General features: G+C 47.0%; 1 pseudogene; it reads left to right on the forward strand.

Moving 5' to 3' along the window:
• Positions 1-922: 922 nt before the first annotated feature.
• On the forward strand, positions 923-1,419 carry LOC142006832 (ATP synthase F(0) complex subunit C1, mitochondrial pseudogene; annotated as a pseudogene).
• Positions 1,420-14,077: the final 12,658 nt, after the last annotated feature.

Consider the following 14,077-nt stretch of genomic DNA (forward strand, 5'->3'; position numbering starts at 1 on the left):
ACATGAAATCTCATTCTGGCAGATCATCCTCTAGTGACTTTTTTAGGGTTCGACTATAGTGGCAGACAGATAGGAGGAATTTTTTTATAGGGACTGGTTCTCCAACCCTTTGTGGTAAAGACTGTATCTTGTATATCATGTATACAATGATTCTGGCAAATATGAAATTATTATACCATTGTCACAATCTTTGATTTGGAAGGGTTTGCCCCACAATAAGATTTTGCTGTATGAACACTAACAGATATTTCTGCCTTTTGCTGCTTTGCTTGTAGTTTAAATATTTCAGCATGGCATTTTGACTTATGTCACTAAAACTGTTCTTTGCATATCCTTATATCCTCGCTATAGTTTCCCCTTCAATCAGTAGAGCAGGAATGGGTCATAATGTAAAACAGAAAAAAAAAAAAGCAAGAGTATTTATAATTATTCTTTAGTGCATGGGTGTCCAACCTTTTGGCTTGCCTGGGCCGCACTGAGTGAAGAGGAATTGTCTTGGGCCGCATATAAAATATATAATATAGTTAATATATATAAATCACATAATAATATTAAAAGTTTATGATCTTGTGGGTCCGCATTACTAGCTGTCCAGGGCTGCATGCGGCCCGCAGCCCGCGGGTTGGACACGCCTGCTTTCGTGTATTCCCCAACCAATATATGAAAAACAGAGACTGTCATTATTCATGATACAGAATCCTCATCACAAACAAAGAGGGGACAAGGGGTAAAAGTAGACTTACTTGCTGTGTCCTGTTTCATTCAGAATACAGCCATCAGCTTCAGCAGCTCTCCCTGCAGGAACATAGGATTAACTAGCAGGCTAGGGCTACAGTGTAGCTGTATCTCAAAACAACTTATGCAATTTGCGTTGCACAAAGTGCGTAAGTTATTTCAAGGTACTGCTCGTAGATCATTCAAAATGCAGACACCTGTGGCTCTCCTGGCTTCGCCAGCCCCATTCCACTGCTGTTCTAGGGCTCTGGCAAGGTCGGTTTCCATATCTGTACTGAACAGGCCTGAGACTCAGATTGTACAGCCCTCTGGCGCTTCTCATCTACAACTGGTTCACTGAGAGTTCCAAACAAGTGCTACCTCTAGGGATATTGATACTGCTGTGAAGTTCATTGGTGCAGGTGCTGCCACTGTTGGGGTGGCTGGTTCAGGAGCAGGTATCGGGACAGTATTTGGCAGCTTGATCATTGGCTATGCCAGGAATCCTTCTCTCAAGCAGCAACTCTTCTCCTATGCCATCCTGGGCTTTGCCCTGTCTGAGGCCATGGGACTCTTCTGTTTGATGGTGGCATTCCTCATCCTGTTTGCTATGTGACAGCCCCTGAGCCAACTCATGGCTTCCATCACATTGTGTCCTCTCCGGTTTGAATCTGCCTCCTTCACCAGAGCGTTCCAGATTTACAATTAAACAAAAGCTTTTTCTCCTTAAAAAAAAAAAAAAAAAAAAAAAACCTCCATGCCTTCCAAATGGCACCAAAGTTTGAAATAAGTGCCTATTTCAAACTTCCCCCTGCCCCTCTTACAACGAGGGTAGGGGTAATGAAACATTGCTCTTGAAATAGCAGGGCTGTTTTGAGCATGGTGTTTAGGTGCGGGGTTTCTATTTCGGGATACAAATGTAAGTGTAGCCCCAGTGTGCTGAGCCAGTGTCATGCCTTATCATGGTGGGGTTACTGAGAAGAGGACACAGAGGGAGATCTCTCCTGCAGAAACACAAGGGCCATGAAATGGTTCGTTTATTTATTTAACATTTGCGTATTTGCCAAGCCAAGCAACAGTGTTCTCAGTGGCCACGTGGCGCTCCCGGAGTCCACTCTCCAGCAATGTATCGTTATTCGATACGTGCTGCTGCTGCTGCAGCTTCAAGTGGCTCAAGGACCCCCAGCAGTACTGATTGTTGCACAGAGGCCTTGCACAGTCTGGAATTTCTTAAGAAGGACCCTCTGATGGCATGGCAGGACCCAGGCGGGCAGGCAGGCAGGCCAGCAATACGGGGATGAGGAGCTGATTGGTGTTTGATGTTACACAGCAGTCTTCCCAACAACAGGGACTCTGCAGTCACGCCCTGGTGCGGCAGCCTTGAACACCGTGGCTGTCATGATGACAGGCATGTAGCTGTTTGGAAAAAAAAAAAAAGAGATGAGGCTTCCAGGAAGGCACATTGCCCACAAGAGAGGGAGGAGTGTGTGAAGCAGCTGCCTGAAGTCTCTGAGCCTGCACCCTAGCTTCCCTAGGTGGGAAGATGAGGGGTGTAATCAGGATATAGTCTGTGAACATTGAGGTCCAGGAGGTGAAGGATAAATGCAATAAATGAAGGATATCTAATCCCTATATTCAACTGAGGCGAGTGAGAAACACCCAGATTTCACTGGAAGCCTGTCCACCTTTCTCAATCTCCACAACAGCAGTACTATTATTGTCTTCCACCATCTTACCCTCATGTTGCCTAGTGTCTGGACAGCCTCAGAAATGCTTAGGGATGAACTTTTCAGAAAAGCTTGACAGGACAATGAGCCAAAAAGGTTAAATATCACTGACAGAAAAATGGATAACTCAGCCATATCGTTGACAACAAATGCCAATTTATCAGGCACTGATGGCACCATGTGACCTACGTCCTTGGAGTAAGACCATCTGTATGATGCCTCTCCTCCCTGACATTTACAGACAGGCTCGGAGGCTCGTGGAAGGTTATTTAGTTCTACAGGGTTGTTTTCTGTAAGTACTAAATGAGCATGGGAGTGTTTTTGTCCTTTATGACTAAAGGTTATAGTGATGATCTTATTATGTCTTTTAAATATATAGTGGAGCAGCGGCCCTACTCTGGCCAGTGTAGGTTAAAGCAGGCTGGAGGGAGCCTGCACAGAGCCCTCACCCATGAGGAAAGGGCTTATAAAGACCAATCATAAGCTACATCTAAACTACAGTGTGAGTTCTAAAGGCACTCATTCGAAATTCATGGTTCGAAAGATCGCCTTTCAAAATAGAGCATCCACACACGAGCAGTGGCTGGCACCTCCGATCCATCCTTTCGAAAGGGCAAGGCGCTCTTTCAGAAGAGAGCATCCACACTGCCACAAGACCCCTTTCAAAAGAAAGGGCTAGGAAATGCCACAGACAGGGTGGCATGGCAGACAAGACCTTCTGGATCCACAGCCGGCTGCTTCCTTAAAGGGCCCCTCCCAAGCACCCTTGCCACAACCCCACAGAGACAGTGCATGGACTGGACTGCTTTTGCACAGCCAGATAGACTCACAACAGCAACTCACGGTGGCCATCATGAACACTGCAGTTGCCCTGCTGGCCATGGCAATCGTGGCCGCCCTCGACCTCCTCTGGGGGGTGTGACCCCCTGCCAGGGCCATGGAACCCCAGGACCCTGCCAGCACTCCCCCAGTAGTTCCGGCTCACAGGAGCGGCTGGTAATGGTGGAGTGGGAGGTAGCTGCAGAACTTTTGTATGAGCAAGCAGACCTTCTTGGAGCTGTGCAGTGGTTCACCTCAGACACCAGAACACCAGGATGCGGCCTGCCCTCCCTCTCAAAAAAGAGAGTAGCCACAGCCATCTGGAATCTGGGCACAGCTATCACTCTGTTGGGCATCAGTTTGGGATGGGCAAGGCCACCATCGGGGCCATCCTCATGGAAATAAGACATGCTTGGGCTGTACACTCTTCATGGGGAGAGTGGAGGGGGCCCCTGGGAAAGAGGGACCATTAGAGACTGGGGCCGGGAAAGGGCTTGGGGGCCGGGAGCTGGGAGGGGACATGGGGGGACTGGGGCTGGGCACAGCCCATCATGCCCTCACCACTGCACGTGCCCTCCATCCCATGCAGGTTGTCTGGGCCATTTACGCCAGGCTCCTGCAGAGGCTAGTCCGTGTGGGTGACCCAGATGTGGCTGTCACCAGCTTCACAGTGCTTGGGTTCCCAAACTGCTTTGGCACCCTGGACAGGACCCATATCCTGATTCACGCCATGGAACACAGCACGGGCCACTATGGTAACAGAAAGGGCTACCACTCCATGGTGTGACAGCCCTGGTGGACCACAGGGGCTTCTTTATGGATGTGCATGTCGGCTGGGCAGGCCACATGCATGATGTATGCTTGTTCAGAAACTCCGGCCGCTCCCAGTGCATGGAGGCGAGGACCCTCATAGCCCAGCCGGAGTTCCCACTTCGGGACACCACTGTGCTCCTGTGCATGGTTGCAGATGCTGCCTACCCCCTCCAGCTCTGGCTTATGTGGCCCTATACTGGCCACCCCGACCCCACACAGGAGGTCTGGCTGCTGGCCAATGCCAGGCTGAACCACTCCCGCAACACAGCCGAGCAGGCCTTTGGTGTTTGAAAGGCCGGTTCTGCTGCCCCCTGGCGTGTCTTGAGGTGGGACTGTGGAACATCCCCCCAGTGGTGAGCACCTGCTGTGCCCTCCACAATATCATGGAGAGCAAGGGCAAAGCATTCCACTGGGGTGGGCAGCTGAGTCCATTCCTGAATGCAAACGGCCAGCCGCTGGCCCTAGCCATCAGGCCCACCAGGATTGGGTCTGCATCCAGGAGGCTCTCTGTGAGCACTTTGCTCGTGAGCCCCACTAACTACCCCCTAGCCATCCCCCACTGTCCCTCCTCACACTCACTCCCACCATCAGCCCCCCGCCGCCCACACACACAACCAGCCCTCACTGCCCTCCCCATTGCACACAGCACACAGGGATGGGAAACAAATAAACTCTTTTACTTGATGAAGGAATGTGTGAATTTGTACAGAATGTAAATAACAACTATGTATGGGGACAGGGGGTTTACTATGTACATTGGGAGTAGGAGACTGGGTGCACCTCAGCTGGGAGGGACTGGGGCACCTCAACTGGGCAGGCATTAGCCCAGGGCAGGGGTGTAGGGCCTAGAGATTTGTCAGCCCGGGAATCCCCTCCCAGCCCTGGTTTGGGGTCCCTGATGTGGCTGGGATGGGGCAGGGAGGATGGAGAAGTATAGACATGGGAGGGCCTCAGCAAGGTCAGACTCGGTGGAGGGGGCAAGCTCGGCCAGGAGCTCCCAGATGGTGGCCTCCACATCCCTCAGGGTGCCCATCAGTTTCCCAAAGGCTGCCTGCTGCCAGGCCAGATCTTTCTCCTTCAGCTGGAGGTGCTGCTTGGCCACCTCTGCCTGGCATGGGGTGGCTCAGGTAAACTATCACCTTATGAAGAACCAGTTACTGAGAAATCAAAAGGTAGAAGATGCATGTTTAAATCCAAATGGGTAGCAGACAGTGAGTTCAAAGAATGGATTTGCATAGACAGCGAAAACAAGCACAGCACCAAATGCAGCTGGTGTAAAAAGGTGTTCAGTATACCTTCTGCTGGAGTGAGAGATGTTCACAGCCATGCTGCAAGTGGTAAGCACCAGAGCATAATATCTGCCAGGAGATCTAGGCCTGGAATTATAAGTTTTGTTGCTAAAGTAAACACAACAACAACTGATCACCAGAAAATGGTCACAGAATGTGAACTAAAAGTAGCAACCGTCTTAGCCAGACAAAACCTACGACTGAGTTGGATGGATGAAATCTCGGATAATGTTGCTGATTGGTTTCCTGATTCCAAAATTTCCAAAGATTTCACTTGCAGAACTAAAGCATCCATGATGATTAAACTTCCAGGACCATGAGTAACTAAAAGAAAGTGAGGTAAAGAGCATGTTGTTCTTGCGATGTATGAATGATGATTACTTTTCACTTTTGGCCATTTATCTTGCCTTAATATAATATAAAAATTATGTCTGAAAAAAAATGTGTCTGTCTGTATGTTTTCCCCATTTTGTTTGTGCCGTAAATGAAATTTCTGTGGGTTGGCAGCCCTGCTTTCATCACTCTCAGGGAGTGAATGGGAGAATCACAGCATGGGTCACTCTCTCCCCTCCCCCTGCCATCTCCATCCTTCTCCACCCGGGAGAGAGAGGAATGCACACATGCCGTGTGCTTTGCTCTCACTCTCAGGGGAATGAGAAGAGCAAGAACATAAGAACAGCCATACCGGGTCAAACCATAGGTCCATCGAGCCTAGTATCCTGTCTTCCAACAGTGGCCAATGCCCGGTGCCCCTCGCTGTATGAATCTGGTGGGGGGAAGACCTTCTATCCCCCTCCTCTGCTCCCCATATGGCTCCCTTGGGGGTTTGGGGCTGGGGCACTCCCAGACTAGTGGGGGCACATACCTCCAGCCAGACCTTTTAACCTGCTTGTCTGCTGCTTAGCAGGAAGCCCTGGCACCCCAGCTAGGACTATGCCACATCTCCTGGAGTAGCTGAGTGCCCCAGCTGGCTGGCTCTTCCTTGCCAGAGCAGCACACCAGGGCGTGCCAGCTTACTTTCACCTCTGGATCTGCTGTGCAAACTATCTGTGCAGAGCTGGGACAGCATAGAGAGAACACACAGACCTGCAGCCAACATCTGATGACCTAATCCATCCCCAACACAAGACCAGCCCAGCATAACTGTGATGGGGTGAGCATGTCTTCCAGTGACTGTGTTCCATCTGATGTGGTTTATGGCACGCAGATGTCATAAATGGAATTTATGTAGAAGTTTTCTGTGATGCTTGTACCAGATTCAGGTGGCACATTCACATAATAAATTGGACAACACAACAACTTTACAGACAGTTAGCTTTGTTTGAAGCTTCATAACATGTTGCTGGCACACACTCTGCCAGACTGCTGCCAAATGTTGAGCTGCCTTTATTCATGCAACCTGTCAACTTGTCTGGAGCAGCAACACTTGACAATATGCTGCCAATATAGCAGAAATCTGTATCAGCGTTCAGCTGTGTGTTGCCGACTGTGCTTTTGGTTTCAGGTAGGGTTTCCTTGGTGCAGGTCGATACATGACTTCTGTAATTTTTAGATTGATTCTTAGCCTTCTTGCAGCTCCTGCAAATCTGTCCATAATCAATTGTATCTTTCCTTGAATACACACCTCTTGAGTACAGGTATTAGCATACTGCAGCTCATAAAGAACTGCCTCAAAGACATGGAAGATTACTGCCTGCTCAGGCTGAATAATTTTCCAGAGGATTGGATTCAAGTCTTTGGTAGAGTCATCAAGCAATTGCTGCATAGAAGAGACTGAACAGAACTGGACCAATTTTGCAATCTTACTTACTGATAGGAAGGGGATCAGAACTAGGCTACTGCTGCTGAGAATCCTAATCTGTAACACCTACTCTTGTTCTGTAGTGTGAGGTTTGTACATCTTATGGCTGTGTCTACGTTTGCATTCCTCTTTCGAAAGAGGAATGCAAATGAGGGAAATTGGAAATGCAAATGAGGCATCAATTTACATATCTCATGCTTCATTTGCACAATCTCTTTTCAGAAGAGCTTTTTTTGAAAGAAAGAAAGCAATGTAGATGGGGCTGTCTTGAAAATACACCCCGTCTTTGAAAGAACCCTGCTTCCTGAAACAAAATAGGAAGAAGGATTCTTTCAAAGATGGGGTTTATTTTCGAAAGAGCCCAATCTACATTGCTTTTTTTCTTTCAAAAGAAGCTCTTCTGAAAAGAGATTACGCAAAACGAAGCAGGAGATATGTAAATCAGTGCCTCATTTGCATTTTTGATTTCCCTCATTTGCATTTCTCTTTCAAGCGGCACTTTGAAGTTTAAATTTTGAGGCATAAAGGGGCTTTGAAGTACCCCGGGCACTTTGAAGTACCGGCGGGTTAGCCACAGCTACACGTGAGCTGGCACTTCGAAGTTTAACACTTCGGAGTTGCCGTGGGGGGTGGAGTTTGCTTAATGAAGTGCTGCATGTGCAGTGCAGCACTTCATTAATAAACTCCCAATACTTACCATCCTCCCTTCGAAGGAGGGAGGTAGTATAGACAAGCCCTTAATGTACTTTAAATTCACATGTTCCTGAGTATCCCTATGTATACATACTGTTAGCCGGTCAGCAATAGACAGTCAAATTAAGAACACGACCACATTAAAGCATTGGTGATGGTTTCACTGCAAGTTCTATGGGACGAAAATCAATACCAAAACAATTGTTTTCTTTGTCTGAATATCATCAGCCAACCTTCTTGCATTCCAGCCATTGCAGCTCTGTAGCAGCTAAAACACTGGAAAATGAAGAAAGGCAAAATGTGGTGTTGTATTTTAATTTATCTTCACTGTTACTATTGTGTTTTGGATGCCACTTACCATGACAATCTACTGAAGATGTAAGTGGATGGCTCTGCTACCCACAGCCACTTTAAAAGAGCTCTATTGCATATTCCCCGTCTGTGCATATTGTGCCGGAAACCAAAAGAAGAACCTAGCAGCTTTCAAAAGTTGTGATTGCCTAAACTCTACTGCCACTGACTAAGATGTGTTTTTTTTTATTTATTCTTAACAAGACTATACTTAACCCTGAAAAGCTTTTAGAAGTTAAATAGCTTTTATGGAGTATGTCTGAGAATGCACAGTACTGATGAATGATGGCAAAAAATAGGAAATCTCATTCAAATGCCATAAACATATGTGCTACCCTCTCTTTCATGAAAAGGCTCTGAAGTCTGCTCCATATATCACCTGTTATCAGTTGTTAGTCTGGAGAAAAAAGAAAACAAATCCTATTCAACAAAATTAGAGCTCCAATCTGTGGGACTCACACTGCTTAGTGCATGCTAAAATGGTAAAGAAAACATTGATGAGGCAAAACACTTATGGAATAGGAAAACTGGCCCCTGGCATGCAAGTGAGACCAGCTCCAGGGTTTTCTCTCTTTTCTATCTATGTTCAGAATAAATTTTGTTATGTGCACCAAAGCACGAGCAGATGAGCACCACCAGTAGAAACACCACCACTGCCAGCTGGGGATGCTCTGAGTGGCGTTTGACTCTTTCCTTAGTGTCTGTCCCAGGCTCAGTTTACAGGGAATGCTGCCCGGCACTCCTGTTCCATTTCAGGCGTGCCCTAGTTTTTCACAGGGCTGGATTAATCTTCTGTCAGCCCCAGCATCTCAACTGTGGCCCCACCGCTGCTTGGCCTTCTCCTATTCCCCAAGGTTCTACCACGGCTCACACCACAGGGATGAGGGCAGAAAGGCAAAGACAAAACCAGCACCACTGGTAGGCTGTCATCCCGTATGTGGGCCAGTCCCAGAGGGGCATGAGAGACACATTCTGCCATTGGGCTTCACATTTGTTTACAGACAAGGAATATGGAAATTGCAATGATCAGAGAGGTAGCCGTGTTAGTCTGTATCTTCAAAAAGAACAAGAAGTCCTGTAGCACCTTATAGACTAACAGAGATTTTGGAGCATAAGCTTTCGTGGGCAAACACCCGCTTCATCAGATACATGAATGGGGGTGTTTCAGAGGAGGATTTAAAGAGTGGGTCTCAGTAAAGGGAGGGCCACAGCTGACAGGGTCTATTCAGTCAGGGTGGATGTGGCCCATTATCGGCAGTTAATGTGGAGATGGAACATCAAGAGAGGAGAAAAGAAGTCAGTTCATCCGGGGGGATGTGGCCCATTGTCAGCTGTAATGTGGAGGTGTGAACATTAAGAGCAGAGAAACTGCTTTTGTAATGGGTCAGCCACTCCCGGTCTCTGTTCAATCCTTGGTTGATGGAGTCAAATTTGCAAATGAATTGCAACTCAGAAATTTCTCTTCCCATTTTATTTTTGAAATTTTTATTTTTTGTAGGACTGCTACTTTTAAATCTGTTACTGAATGTCCAGAGAGAATGAAGTGTTCGCCTACAGGTTTTTGTATGTTACCATTCCTGATGTCTGATTTGGACATATGTCATAAATGGACATAAATCAGACATCAGGAATGGTAACATACAAAAACCTGTAAGAGAACACTTCATCCTCTCTGGACATTCAGTAACAGATTTAAAAGTAGCTGTCCTACAAAAAAAACCATTTCAAAAATACAATGGGAAGAGAAATATCTGAGCTGCAATTCATTTGCAAATTTGACTCCATCAGCCAAGGACTCCAAAGACTGAACAGAGACTGGGAGTGGCTGGCCCCTTACAAAAGCAGTTTCTCTGCTCTGAATGTTCACACCTCCACATTAGCATCTGACAATGGGCCACATACCCCCAGAGGAACTGACTTCTTTTCTCCTCCCTTGATGTTCACAACTCCACATTAACTGCCGATAATGGGCCATTTCCACCCTGACTGAATAGACCTTGCCAGCTGTGGCCCTCCCCTTTGTTGAGACCCCCCTCTTTAAATCCTTCTCTGAAACTCCCCCACTCATGCATCTGATGAAGCAGGTCTTTGCCCATGAAAGCTTATGCTCCAAAATATCTGTAGTCTATAAGGTGCCAGAGGACTTCCTGATGTTTTTGAAATTGTCATCTGGGTTCAGTTCAAGGGACTGGAGGGAACTCTGTTGATTGCAAAGCTGTTCCTCCCACCATAAAATAAAATAAAGCTGTCTTTGTCCATTTACTTTCCTGACTGGCTTCTGTTTCACTCACGTTCTTCCTCATCATCTCCCTCTTGTCCACACTGACTATGCACAAATCAGGGAAAAGGGCATCCAGTCCCTGTGTCATGGAGATAGTGTCTTCCTAGTGTCTCTTCTTATGGTCTCGGGTAACCATGAGTTATTTCAGGAAAACTTCTGCTCAGACCTGGGCTGGAGCTTGCACACTTGCCATATGGGATGGCACCCAAGCATTCTGATCCACAGTAGGAGTTTTGTGGGATTGGAGCATGCTCAATGGTGGTGGAATCATCTGGAGATTTAACTTCCAAATGCTAAAAGTCTTGACTGTAAAATCTCAGTTCATAGATGCTCAAAGGGTTACAATTGAACAAAATGGGGTGGATTTTCATGCACAGCCTGCAAAATTCCAAATCCCTACTTCAAAGATTTTTAAGAAATTAAGAAATTTTTAAGAAATTAAGCACAATGGTATTTTTCCCCATCTCATTCTCAAACAGTTGAGCATTTTTTGCTGAAAACATCTTAAGAATACTCCATCTGGGACAGAGACTGAGAATAGGGGTATCTGAGTCCAAATGACAAAGCTATAAACAACTAAAATCAGGTGGAAAGTATGTGACTTTAACTAGAACAGCGGTTCCCAACCTTTTCCAAAAGGGGAACCATTTTGACAATTCAGGAAGACTTGGCAACTCTAAAATGGGGGTGGGGGGGAGGAAGAGCAGAGCTGTAACTAGCTAATTTAGCACCTGAGACAAGCATATAAAATTGTGCCCCTTCATGTTTATATATTCATAATAGTTATTTCATAGAAAAGGGGAATATATTAATAAAGTAATAACACTACATTTACTATAGTTAGTCAGAGTTGTGGTGGTAGAAAGACATCCCCAAACTGCTCCCCCCAGCTTAAACCCCACCATCAGTGGCTAGGGGAGTCACACTCAGGGGCTAGGAGTCAGTCAGGGGCTTCAGGGGGCTAGGGGAGTCACACTCAGGGGCTAGGAGTCACTCGGGCTGAAGGGCACTAAGGGTGTCTCACTCAGGGGCTAGGGAAGTTACACTCTGGGGCTGCAAGTGGCTAGAGGAGTCACACTGAGGGGCTTGGAGGAGCTAGGGAAGGCACAGGGACCCCTGCGGCCGGAAGCCTACTGGGGGGGTGGTGCTCCGGCTGGCTGTGCCAGTCACCCGGGTGCCGGGGGAACCCCAACCCCTACAGCTATAAACCAGCTGGGGCATAGATCCCTGGCTGGCAGTGACAGCTGTGGGAACCTTGCTGGGGTCTGCAGGGATCCTATCTTCTGCAGAGGCTGGAAGCCAGGGAGCTGATCAGCTTTAACCTCCCCACCAGCCTTGGACCCAGGCCCCCACCTTACCTGAGCTGGGCACTGCTCCTCAAATATGCAGTTCTCTGCTCTGCAGCTGAAATGGTTCTCAATTTAATTGATTGGTTTAACTGCCTGACAGCTGTTAATCTAATTAGGAAGTTGAGAACCATGACAGGAGTGTGAATGGGTTCTTAATAGCCACCTGTGGAGCTGCCCAACCCAGTCGGCCACCCTTTTGAAATGTAATCATGACCCATGTTTGGGTCATGACCCACAGGGTGTGAAACCATGAACTAAAAGAACTCCCTACACTATGAGCACTAAAATAAAGCTGCCAGCAAATTGTCCTATAGGTAAATGGCATTCCATGTGGTATTAACAAAATTAATTAACAAAATTTCCCTTCCTCCTCGTGCCTCGCTTCTGTCTTGAAGAATTGCGTCATAGGCAAGGCCCCCCAGGGCAGCGTCACCACCATGTGGGCTGTGCTGTCTGAGGGATTGATACCTAGAAGGCACAAATAGCAGTGTGCCAAGAATATCTCTCAGGATCCACGGATGAGACCCAGCATTCTCCATGGAGCTTCGGGGTTCTTATGGTTCCGTGGCAATAATGTCTTCCCTGAACCTACAAATCCCACCACAGTTCTCTTTTCCTCCCATATAAAGAATGCTATGCTGCTTCCTCATGAACAAGCTCACCAGCTTCTCTGAGTACGTCTTCCCTTCTGTGAGGTTTAGCTGATAGAGGGAGTAGATTTATCACCAAGATGCTAATGAGATTTCACAACCAGTTGACTTTTCCACATTGGAGGTACCTTCACTCTCCCCCTCACCCCAAAACTTAGGCAGTATCAGGGACAATTAAACATCTTGCATTTTCATCACCGCTTCCGAAATGGCTTTGGTAATAAGCTTACTGATGCACAACAGCAGAAGTGCAACATAAGAGTAATTCAATTAAATTTCTATTACCCTGCCTTTTTACTTTGGTGGAGTGAGCAGACATCTGTGCTTGCATGCTTCAAAATGTGTTTCCTGCCTAAATGCAAAAAGCAAGCTGCACCTTTAAGATTTCCAGAGCTGTGCAGGAAGGAAATACTGTATGAGTGATCATCACTGATGCCAGAGTCATTTCAAACTAATTAAAGCCAGATGGGTGTGATTTTTGGCAAGAGTTAGGGCCTGTTTCTCTTTTCACAACTACTGACTTCAGTGGAGGTTTTCCTGAGTTACACTAAGGTAACGGAGAGGAGACCGGGATGTTAAAGTCCTTAGGCCAGTGCCAGATTAAGGCACAGGCATGTAGGGGATGTCCATACAGCCTGCAGCAGCAACCCTCCTAACGCAAGGTAGAGTGGCTTGCACTAGTACTCTAACAATAGCCATGTAGGCCACGCTTTGAACTGGCTGCTCAGGCTCTGAAGCCCAGGAAGGAGGGGTTTGCTCTTGGAGGGGAAGAGCAACATTCAATATCATGTCAGAGGTAGGGAACCTCTATGTGGATTTGCGATCATTGCCTTTGACTGGCCCTGCTTTAGGCACTCATACTGTGGTGGTGCCACCATGATGTACGTAGCTGGACTGGGGAGGGAAAGCAATCTGTTCTTCTAATTGATAAGTTCACAGAACTGCACACACAAAGATAACAAAAAACAAGAGTGTGGTATAGGCTGAACCTCTCTAGTCCACCACGCTTGGGACCAGACCGGCGCCCAATGAGAGAATTTGCCAGACCATGGGAGGTCAATGTTTTCTAGAACATTACTAACACTTCCACTGTTTACTGAGCTCTTAGAAGACACTTAGGGGTACATTACAGTTAACTAACAGCACAGAACACTGAGAGCCAGGACTGGTGGCTGGAAATAAACTTTATGGAACCCACAGGAAACTTGGCCAGACCCATGGTAAGTGGTTTTCTGGCTAACTAAAATCATGTCAGATTATGGATATTGCCAGATGAGCATGCCAAATTAGAGAGGTTCAACTGTACATGAAGTACAGGAAAAATTCTCTGCTAAAGAAACTTATTCTTTTTCTTCCTTGTGCTAGTAGCTGTGACTTGATAGGCAGCACAACCAGAGGGGTCGCTGGGAGAGGCAAACCTGTGCAGAGCCCAGGTGTGGGTGTGGGCTACACGTGCATGGATCTGTATGCCCTGAGCTGTTGTGAACAACAGTTTTCTATACACCATCACAGGTAGGTAGCTGGGTCTGGGTGATTCACTGATATGTCTGCCATACCCTGTGTGTATATTAGAGCTTTTGGTCTTGCTTC

Source organism: Carettochelys insculpta, chromosome 1, assembly GCF_033958435.1.
Source record: "Carettochelys insculpta isolate YL-2023 chromosome 1, ASM3395843v1, whole genome shotgun sequence".
Taxonomy (NCBI): Eukaryota; Metazoa; Chordata; order Testudines; family Carettochelyidae; genus Carettochelys; species Carettochelys insculpta.